This window comes from Buceros rhinoceros, unplaced genomic scaffold, assembly GCF_000710305.1.
Source record: "Buceros rhinoceros silvestris isolate BGI_N320 unplaced genomic scaffold, ASM71030v1 scaffold1511, whole genome shotgun sequence".
NCBI classification, from domain to species: domain Eukaryota; kingdom Metazoa; phylum Chordata; class Aves; order Bucerotiformes; family Bucerotidae; genus Buceros; species Buceros rhinoceros.
Window position 1 is genome coordinate 1,952 of NW_010394612.1, and position 11,633 is coordinate 13,584.

The window sequence follows — 11,633 nt, forward strand, 5'->3', positions numbered from 1 at the left end:
CTTGAACACAGGGTTAATTCCTTGTGTAGATGTTGCCCAGCAGTACCATACTGCACACTTAAATATGATTCTCTGGTTTTGCAGCCATCTTGCCTGATCAGCTTTGAAGATTTGCTGCTGCGTTAGCCATCCCTGTTTGTCTGCAATTATATGAATTGGTATAAACTAATACAAATTTTTTTTTTCTTCTCCACAGGAGGTAACAGCTAGTAGCCGCCACTATGTTGATAGACTATTTGACCTCGATCCTCAGAAAGTCCTGCAAGGTGTCATGTAAGTCATCTGAAACACACCTGGGCTGTTAGTTGTGCGTAGGTGAGGTTTAACTCAATTCCACTGCAGAATTCTTCCTAGCCTTTTTTGAAAAATCTTGTTGGAAGATTGCAATGCAAACATGATAGTATTGTTTTAGCAGCCTATCCCTGTGTAGTGCATATGGTTCATAACGCAGCCTCCCAATTGCCAGAAACGAGGTGAGCATTCCAAAATTTTTTGCATACATTTCTTCCTTTTGGCCACCTTTTGCTCCTCTTCCAGGTCTGTTGAGGCCCGTTTCTTTTATTCTGCAAGTCAGTGTAACAGCCGCTTACATTTTCCCCTTCTGCTGTGCCTGAGTGTTGGCTTTTTTTTTTTTTTGTGCATGGCTTCTATCTCGCTGATGGGAACTGCAAGCTGAAAGAAAGTGCTTCCATATAAATTAATTTGGATGGAAATTATATTTCAGTCTTATGTTGCATGCCAACGATAAGGGATAATGACTGAAAGAGTGAGTAGATGACTTGCCCTGCTGAATAGGTGGTAAACCTGATGCAAACATCTGGCTGTTTTTGCTGTCCTTGGGCTATAAGCGTTTCATTATAACCACACAGCAGTGTGGCGAAAAAGCCGTTGCCCAGGACTGACTTTTGGTGGTTGAAACCAGACCTTTTCAGGCTTAGCAGTAAGTTGCTGGCTGTGACTAGCGAAAACACCAGAAGACATTGAAGGACCAAGTGGATCAAAAAGCCAAGGATGTTGGTTGTCTTGCTTAGACAGTATGAGGTGTTTTCCAGCAGCAGATGAAAAAAAGTGTTCCAGAAGGTCTCCCAGGGGCAGCATATCAGCATTAGAGTCCCTTTGAAATAGAAGAAAAACACAACATGCATAAAACTGCCCTGGAAACTATTGGTTGAAATACCCCCTCTTCCTGTATAAGAACTCCTGGCATGCCACCATAACTGTGTAAAGGTTCTGAACTCTTACCTGTTGGAGAGTCTGGTTTTGCTTCCACCTCTTAGTTGTTTTAGTCCACTACTTGGAAGGGCTGGTGTGAGGTTCCTGAGGACAAGGATGTGTCTTATCCTACATTTGAGTGGGTTGACTGAGCCCCTCTTTTCTGTCTGGCAGTTGCTCTGAGCCCTGGGTGGCTCTCCCTCTCTGCTCTGCTTTCTTTTCAGAGGACTAGAACCCACAACTCTTCATCTTCTGAGAGGTACTTGCATTTCTTGAAGTATAACTGATTTCCCAGAAACAAAAGTTTGAGGCAATAGTTCTGTCGCAGCTAACATCTAAAATTCTTCATCTTGTCCGTGAATGTCAGTGGATCCTACTCCGAGATGCTTTTCTTGCATTTAAAGACAAGAAAATACCAGTTTATTTCACAATAGCTCTCAAATAGGTTTGGAGGGTAAATCATATTTGTGATGCTCTGGAAAAAAAAAAAAAATCTTAGTTCTGAGAGTACATCTGTCCTGACGTGGAGTAAATCCTGTGGTAGACTTGTTATTTTCCAGATATGGGTCTGAAAGAGTCCAATTTAGAAAAGTGTATGTATAAAAATAGAATTTAGAGTAATCTGTATATATATTAAAAAAAAATGTCAGTCCATGATTCTCTTTGGGCAGAAAAATACCCTGAAGTCAAAGGAAGAAGGTCAAAGCGATATCTGAAGAGGTATTGAAGTTGGAATGAATTGGTATTTGGGGTGGAGTAGAAGAAGATTAAAGTTCTACCAGAAGTGTCTGTCAGAAGCTTTACCAGATATTCTGCCTACTTGGCTGAAAAATCTGTGGTTCCAAAGATGTGCTATTTTTTTTCCTGCATCTTGGCTGAAAATACTGATGACCTAGATTTTTGTTTTGATTGATGGAACTGCACGACTATCAACATCAGAAAATGGGCTGTCTTAAGAGGGTTTGTTTCTGCAGACTGTTAAAATAGCCCTGTTGCAGTTGTCTCGTTCATTAAAGACACTTGAATAAATACCTCGGCTTTGGGGCTTTTTTAATTGCATCCTTGTAATTTTAATGAAAACCAACTTCTGAATGAGGTTTGATAAAGGTAAAATACAGCTAAATGTGTCTTGAACTTGAAAATCATGTCAATCCAGTTGTAATCTTGTAACCTCAGGAAGCTTTTAATTACATGTTGTGAGAGTATTTAAAAAGAACTTGTCCAGACAGTAAAGTCTTACCTGGCTGGGATCTTTTTCCTTTTCCCCCTCATGGGAAAACTGAGAAACCATTTCCCTTTTGTCTGGTGCTGCTGTACATGGTTCTATTGATCTCACTTCAAAATGTCAAGCTTCCTGCAGAAATTTTGTTCACATCATTTCTGTCATGTTCATTGGGGTGTTGATTGTAGGTGAGAATTCTGTGAGAATTCTGTGTACCTGCCAGTAGATCGCCCATTTTAGTTCAAGATCTGAAATGTTGAGATTCTTACGAGGATGACTGCCACCTTTTACTGTACCTGACAGAAAACTACTTGAAGTGTGCAGGGTCCACATCTTATACCCACACCCATGTGGCAGTGTATGTATTTACCTTTCTGTGTGCTGTCTGTATAAATGAGGAAGCTTAATATGGTAGTTTCCTGCTGTAAACCCAAACTCTACCTTGTAGCCATTCCTACGCTTGAGAGCTCTTCCAGGTTTCATTTCTGTACACTTAGGTGCTCTTCTAAAGCTTTAATCTTCTACACACTGTTCTACAGTTCAGATTTTCTCAAATGCACTTTGACTGCATTCTGCAAGGTCAGCATTAACATTGGGTGTGCAGCTATCGAATACATTCAGCGTGGCAGTGCGTAGACGACCTCAGACAGATACTGTAGAGGTTTAAATACTGTGTTCTCTCAGAAGTTCTTTTAAATGTTTTGCTGTTACTGGCCAAGGAGCAGAACATCAATAGCTCTGTAAATTTCTGATTGTTACCAGAGCTTCATTTGTCCCAAGATGGTTGCTGCAACATCATGCAACATCATCCTGTGCTTTGCAGCGTGGCAGTTGTTTTTTTGTTTTTTTTAACAGTTCTGGGTGGTGATCCTTAGGTTATCATTTGCTTTTCACCTGCTCTTAAGCTCATCTTATTCAGATGCAAGACTGATACAAATTTTTGTCCTCTACTTTATTTCTGATCAGGGGCTTCTTTGGGAGACATTCTGCCATGCTTACGCTTAGCCTAATGTCTTCAAAGAGGCGATCTATTATTTTACAGAGCTATGTAATTCCATCTCACGGGCTGGTTTTGAAAGGAATATTCTTTCTGACAAATCTGGCTTACTCAAGGTCCCAACTGCTTCTCATCAGGCTGTTCCTCATCACTCAGAGGGTGCCATCTTTTAAGGCTTGTAAATAATGATTTTTGTGGTACACTGAGAATTCCTGTGCTACTGCTGTTTCTGTCTTTTATAGATGTGTTTATCCAGTCAGCTGGACCTGCTGGGCAAGCATTTTCCAAACTTGTGTGAGCATTTTATTTCTCAAGAAAAGGAAAGAAACATCCTATAGGAATGGCACTTGCTACTGAAGAACCATTTTCAAAGTGTGTCTGTAGTATCTTCCTTTATCAAGGGAGCATGTCTAGTGCCATGGTGGGAATACAGTATGCAGTATGTTTAATTTGAGTTATACATGCTTTCTGTACAGATTCCGAGTGTTGGAGAACTGATGTCGTTGATAAGGAAAGTATAATAGTTGGCATTTGGCTAAGAACTTGCCAGCCACTTTGAATCTGACAGTTATGTTTTTAGGGTCCCTGTCAACTGAGACTGACAGCGCTGCAGTGGTTAGTGGTTATGCTCAGTGTTTGAAGACTCTGAAACTGCTGGTTTAGTACACCTACGATGTAATTTCGCTTACCTTTGCAGCAGGCTCTTCGATGCAAAGTTAGGTACGTGTTAAAAGCTCCTCTGATGGACAATGATCTTGTACTTGCATTTAACTGAAGGTGTTTTCTACTGCTTGCAGGCTTCTGCCTTCAAACAGAAGGTACCAGAAGGTAGTAACAAACCAGAAAAAAACCCCTTTATATTTTTAGTAACACTGCTTTCATGGAACCTATCTTATATCTCTTTTGTGGCTGGTTGCTTTGAAATTAATTGGAAACACCTCAAACAGTGTGTGGTTCGGTTTTTTGGTTTTTTTTTTTTTCTTACATCCAACCTTTTTTCATTTGTGTATTCTTGGATTTAAAAAAAAAAACTGTTCCAGGCACATGTTTAGGTTGCTGTATAATAATGTCTTGTATTTCCTACCTGTGGCAATTGGAATGAGAGGATCAGTGCAGTGTTCCACGCATGCCTGCAGGGAAAGCTGTGTGAAATAGAAGAGACAGCTTCATGGAGTGGGAAGAGAAGAAATTCCCATCTCAGTTCTAACAGAGCAACAGGTACCCCCTTCAGACAGTTAATGAAGAGGCTACTCCTGCCTCTTGTCATTCATGTCCTGTTAAGCAAACCTTCTTTAAGGCTGAATAATGACCAGCACTTGTTTTCATATTGTGCATCCTGAAGGTGCAGTCTCGCAATGGGCACTTCCAAACCTAAATTTTCTTCAAGAGCCATGTGTTCTTCTGTGCATTTTCCTTTGCTTTGTTTTTCACCAGGATGGTCCTGTGGAAACAGAGGAGTCCTTAGACACTTGTTCCTGTTATATCTTGCCTCTGTACATTTTTGATGGATCTGTTATCTCCTAGACAGTAGTCTGTGGTAAATGCATATTCTCTGAGATGCAATAGGGTACTTTGAGGTCTAACGGGCTAAGAAGTGATGTAATTTTTTGAAGCGTTGTTGTTTTTGTGCAGTGTCATTCATGAGTTGAGGGAAGAGGCTCCCGAGTCTCTTCTGTTGATACTTTGTGAACTGCAGGATAGGCTCTTTGTGGCCTGGAAATGGAAAGCTTGTTCTTCGTGTTGCAGAATCTGACAGAAATTTGAGCAGGTTTAGCTGACACTGAGAGCACTACTGGGAGCACTGCTCCAGTTGTTGATTTCTCCATTTCTAGAGGTAAGCTGCAGAATCTTAATAACTAGGCGAGGTTTTCAGAGGGACAGAAGATGACATTGAAAGGCTTCAAACATCGTTAGAGAATTAAATAGCGCTCTGTGAAGAGTGATTTTATAGTGGTAATAGGTTTTATAGAGTCAAATGGAAGAACATTATAGATACAGAGGGAAGAGAGGAAGATTCAATAGGAAAAACGCATGTTCCTGTCATAGAATAAGTTACTGTCTTGCTTTTATGCTTTCTTCAATGCAGCAAAAGGTATGAATGCATAATACTATTTTTCACAATTAAATTACTGTGTTGTAACTCTGGTCTAATATTTAGAGGTGGGCTAAACTTTGGGGAATTAGCTATACCTATTACATTTGGCTGGCAGTCTTCAGCCTGATGGGATTGTTCGATATTTCAGGCCTTGCAATTGTCTCTCTGAGTCTGTGAGTGAGGATTGATGATTAATGAATCTGTTTCAGTGCTGCCCCACTTTCAGAAGGGCACGAAGCCACTTTTCTCCAAAATCCGTCTCTTAATGCCAACCCCAGAGTAGTGATATTGTTGCTGTGATGATTTCAGGATGTAAGTCGGATTAGAGAGGAGAAACAACTTCTGTCAGACTAGCTGATATAGCTGGAGAAAATCAAGCAAGTACTGGTCACAAAAGTCTTGAGGCCAGAGACAGAAGTGGCAAACTTCAGGCTGAGCACAGCTGAATACTCTGACCTGAGGTCATTCAGAGTTTAACTTAACTTTATTAATCTGTTAGACAAATGCAGAGGAGAGGTGGTTGCCTGTAAGCGTGGGCAAAATAGAGCAGACAGCTGAGGGAGAAGTAGTTGATACACTTTTGGAGGTATATGTGGGGTTTTAAGACTGAACTAGAGGTTGGGTCTGAGGGATGTGCCACAAAATCAGCAGTGCTACCGAGTTTGTGATTCTTAATAGCTGGAGTTTGATTTTTTTTTTTTTTAATTTTTTCTTTCATTCTGAGCTGCCAGTTCAAATGGATTGGAGTCAGTGTTAAATCAAATTTACTTACTTTGCAAAACAAAGTCATTTTCAGTTTGCTTGTGGAACTATGTTCTTCTAGGCTTGCTCCTTGTAAAGGGTTGACATTTCTAGTACCATTCAAATTAGACGGAACTCTGTTTACCAATGAATTTGTCTACCAGATGATTAAAATGATTTCAGTATGTTGCTGTATTGCTGTAACTTAAAGGTGTTGAGATTTTTTTCTTTTATTTTTTCGTTGGAAATTGTAAAGTAACAGGAAGAGTAGCTGGTGAAATCATTTGCTAAAACATGCTTCAAACATGCATTGTGTCAGATGTCCAGTAACTCCCCATATGCAGAATGAAAGCATTATTTGGCTATAGATAAATTATGGAGTTTCTGTCCTAGTGAACACTCCCGCTGATTTGAGAAAGGAAGTTTAGGCGTGACTGAAGCATATGGAGGCTACTACATCATCTTAGCTGACAGCTATTGAGAGCTAAAAATCTGAGGCTATACCATGTTGGAAAGACTTCAGATTATTATATCCAATGGGGTAGGATCTATGTCAAATTAACAGGTTTTAGGGATTCTTCAGTGACTGCTGGCCTGAGCTGAGGTGGACGTACATCTGAACAGCTGAGGAGGTGCTGGAAGGCCATTTTAAGGTATATTCCTAAACTGGATACAACACAAATGTTCTCTATGTGAATGTCTTGTGATGGACAACATTTTTTCGTTAATGAGTGGTGAGCTTAAAATGGACAGTGGACAAAAATAACTTTAAATCACGAGACAGTGAATGAAACACAATGCTAGAAAAATGTAGTATTACAGGATGACTTTTTGCTTAATGGAATTTCATTTAATTTTTGCTTCAACTGTGGCATATACTACTAAATGCTGAAGACACTACTTCATTCTAGGAAGGGAAATATCCTTGTGGGGAGATAGAGACATTAGAAAAAACCCAACAAAGGTAACACAGTCACGTATATTTGATGGTTTGGGTCATTCATCTGAAGCAGCACTGGTGATGGCTGCTCTTCTCGTGTGATTTGGCTGTTTCAGGATAGCTCTGAAAAAAGTAATTTGCAGATCTGGTGTCCCAGAGCAGGAGATCTCTCAGTTTCTAAGAGTTGTGTTGAACTGCACCTGTTTTCCCCACACCTCTGTGGATAAATCTTTGCTGTTATGACCCAGTTTATTTAAATAGCAGAGAGTGGTGCTCAAATTGAAATGCTGATAATATAGAGGTCTAGCTAGGGTTTGTGTGTGTTGTATTTTTTTAGTTTGAAAAGTTTACCTAATAAAAGTTGGCTAAACCTCCATCCTCCACTGACTCCAAACATTTTAAATTTGAGCTGCATCATTCTTAAGGTTGGGTAGGCAATTTTTCTGTTGATGAGTGGTCTCATGCAACTTGTAGCACAGCTTCCAGACTCAGCGCAAAGGATGAGGCAATAAAACATGCTTGAGAGAGAGATGGGAAAAGCAACATCTCATGTTTTATCAGTTAACTTAGAGATTTGGAAAGAACTTGAGTTGAAAGTGCAGCCAAAGATGTGGAGAGCGTAAGTTGCTGAGCTTGATCTAGAAGGTTAGCATATGAATTCACGGACATAAGCTCTTACATGGCAGTAAAGATTTGATATGAGAGGTTTCTTCAGTCTGTCACACACACATAGCAAGGTAAGTACTGGAAACTGGGATAGACTCAGGGTAGGAATAAGGTGTAAGTATTTCTAAATACAGGCATGGATCATTGAAACAGCTTGCTTTTCTATTTGGTAGACTTCCCTTGGCAAGAAAACACATGACAAGGTAAGTTGCCTCTTGAAAGCGGAAACTTCAGATAGGAGTTCGAGCGGTTTCTGTGGCGTTGTGATATGGATGAGTTGGATTAAACAATCACTTTTAGCATTATGTATGTTAAATTCTACTATTCTGCATTGCTGTAATTACAGCCATATGCTGGTTTTGTATAGCCCTTAAATTTTATGCGGTGTCTGAGAGTACAGAGTTAAGATTACATAGTTTTAGGATTTCCTTGTTTAAATGTTGAAATTGTTTAGTTTGCACTGTATGTTAATTATGTTACAGTTTCTAAGCATTAAAACTCAAACTTAAGTTGAGTAACGGTGTCTTTATGTGCTACTTTGTTCTTCCCTGTAAAATCATCTTTTTCTTTGTATCAACTGATACTTTTTTAATGGGATTAGAAATCTTGAAACTTTTCTTCCAAACCTGATGATCAACCTTAAAAATAAGATGATTTGTGATTTCTGTGGTTTGCTTGAGTTGGCACGAGTTTTTAAGGTTTTTTTTGGCCAGACCAGTAACCATGTTAGTAGAAACATGCTCCCTGCTTAAGGGGTGGGTAATCAACAGATACTCAAGCCATGGTAGTGTCCATCTTAGAAATTAATTCTGTCAAAATAACAATGAATGTATTTTAACATGCAAGTAGTTGTTTTGCAGGTTAACATTGTTGATTGTTTTGCATCTGTCCGTAAAAATGGGAGAGTGGAAGGAAGGGCGGGAGAAGGAAAAGGAGGCAAAAGCTATAGAAAGTGTGATTGTCAAAACTTGAGCTTCACAGTCAGCTTCTGACTTGTGTCCAGCCAGTCCAGGTACCATTTGCTTACAGGATACTGAAACTTGGGAACTCTGGGCTGACAGCTTTCAGCTGAGCTATTTCCTTGTATCAGCTACCAGCTGATATCTCAGCTTTTGAGATATTTGCATTTTGGGTTTTTGAAAATCTTTTCAGAATGACGCGTTGCGTCAATCTATTGTTTGTAATTTTGATCAGCCTCTGGTAGATAAATCTTCTGGTCTGACAATGCATTGTTTCAGACGCTTCCTCTGTGTGCGTAATTGTCTCGGAATCTCTTGTAACTGTTTCATAATAAAAGTGAAAGCATTTGCTTGAAGTGTCTGGGACTACTTTTCCTTCTGTGATTGTTCATCTCATGTTTGATGATTGTTCTCTAGTTAGGAACCTCTTAAAAATGGCTCCCTACTCTATTTTCAGAAGACATAAGATGAGAAAGTATCTTGCAGGCTGTTTATTTCCTTCTCTTCTGTGTAGTTCATACTGCTGTGTCCTCATTGAGTCACTCTAGCTTGTTTCAAGATCTTTTGAGTTGCTTTGCTAGAAGCAACAGGCTTCCAGGCTCCAGGACTTCCTATCAGAATTTTAAAATTGATTTACTGTATTTAAAAGTGTAGGTAAACTCAAATTCTTACTGCAGAGTCCATGTATCCATGTTGCTTTCTCATGATCTCTTCTGCAGAAGAGATGCAGATATCAGAGCTTGCTAGGAATGCTTTCTGTCATATGAAAGCTTCGTGGTTGTCTTTTGGCTCTATAGAAAGCTGTCTTTACGAGGCTGAGAAACTGAGCAGTGCTGGAGTGTGCTAGTACATGTCTAAGATCCACATTTTTCTTCTGAAGCTGCTCACGCTGTGCTGTTGCCAGGCCGTGGGGTTGATAATCTACCTGAGAGCTTGGAGCTGATTATGGGAAAGCCTGTATATCTCCCTCTTCTGGATCATGGTCTTCTCTCAGATTAGGCCTAGAATCACCATCAACTAGTTCTTCTTTTTGATGTTCTCATCTCTTTCTAATTGCATTTGCTGCTGTTTCCTTCTTTCTTATTTCAAGGACTCCTTTTCACTGTAGAAAATGGGAGCAGTGTATGTGACTTTCAGAAATGAAGTGGGTATCCAGTTTTGGACTACAAATTTCTGAGATTTCTGTGTTACTTCTTGTAGAAGATAGTGATCTTAACTGCTTTTTCTCCTTGGATGAATCTCACGTCATCTTGGATCTGAAATCAGTCAAGCTCAAACTTGTTAGAAGTGATGTTTTCAAATAAGGGAGTTGCCCTCAGTTTTTTCAAGGTTCGTGATTCACCAGGGACCTGGCAGACTAGGACAGCACATGGTACTTCTCTATTTCTTAAGGAGATTAGCTTCCTGATCAGGCAAATCTCCATAAAACATAATGTGAAATCACATAGTTATGTCTCATAGTGACAGAAAAAGTCTACTATTATTCATCATTGGATTGTGGCATTTTAAGGATATTCTTTGTTCTCATATCCACCTGCTTCCTGTGTAGCGAATATGTTTGTTTCTGTAAGCTGCAAATCTGAAGATAAGCATGGCATGGAACTTCAGCTTGCCAAGGCATGATGCACAAAACGTGGCGATCTTTGCCGAGTCCTACGTCTGGCAGGTTTTGATCACCTTACGGATTTGAAGGTACTATACTTGCTTGCAGATTGAAGTGTTTGAATGTGCATGTGTTGAATTTGTCAGAAGTCTCCAGCTTGTGATATTTCTTGTCTATCTGCCATGACCTTTCTGAGGAACTTGATTAACTTGATAGAGAAACTCATCTGATTCCTTTGAAGATCAGGACTGTGACCTCACTACACTTCTCAATTTGTGTATTATGGAACTTGTCCATGTTCCTGCCACTTCTGAAAGGGTCTTTAAATCAAATTCTAATAAGCAGTACTTACTACATATTAGTTACAAGGTTAGCAAGCCATTCTGTTGTGGAGTTGGTGCAGGAGTCACGAAAGTCTGTTGGTGTTTATTTTAAACACCAAATCATGTGTAAAATCACCTGAGCAGAGCATTAAAATGTCACAAAATCTGTTTAATTCTTCAGAGTGCTAGGCAAGTGTCTTCTCAAGATGCTTTTGTGGATACACGATTCGATGCAGCCTTTCTGATGCCTTTGAGAGCTGGTGCCTAAGGCTAACAGGTAGAGGTAGCCTTTTTAGAAGTCCTAGAGTGGCCTGAGTGGTTTGGTATGTGGATCTAGCACATCTGTTCGTGCAGTTTCCATTCATTTGAGACATCCGGTCATTGCTTCTGCCACTGTTTTGGACTGGTTCTTGATTTTAAAAACCTGTAAAAATGGCTGGGTACTTTCACATCAAGCATTCAACGTAGAAACTACTGAAGTACTGATTCGAAGTTTAGTGAAATATTCATTCCTTAAATTTTCTCAAGCCTCCAGCTTAGCTTGTCTTCTGATCTTTCCCCTCTGACTCCTGTCTTGTGGTGTGAAGTTGCCAACCTTATGGGAGTGTTAAGGGTCGAGGTCCCGAGGTAGTAACTCCTCGAATTCCTTAACAATCCCTTCTGTCTCGCTAGAGACAGAAGGAGTTTAAGGGGAAGGAAGAAATTCACCCCTCGGTCTGCATTTGGGAAACTGAAGCAAACTTTTAATGAACAATAAATCCAGACAACTATACACTACTGTATATATATATATATATATATGCACAACTGAAAACAAGGAAAAACTAAGAAGAGAGGACTCAGATAACCAGGTGCAGAGGGGGAGAGGAGAAAAG

The 11,633-nt window shown here is 39.8% G+C and overlaps 1 protein-coding gene across 1 annotated transcript in view; it reads left to right on the plus strand.

Moving 5' to 3' along the window:
• Nucleotides 1–202: 202 nt before the first annotated feature.
• LOC104501447 (armadillo repeat-containing protein 8) overlaps nucleotides 203–11,633 on the plus strand; it is a gene marked incomplete at its 3' end in the record, with an annotated part of 58,299 nt that continues 46,868 nt past the window's right edge. The window contains exon 1 of the mRNA XM_010145258.1: nucleotides 203–273. The remainder of the gene's footprint in view (nucleotides 274–11,633) is intronic.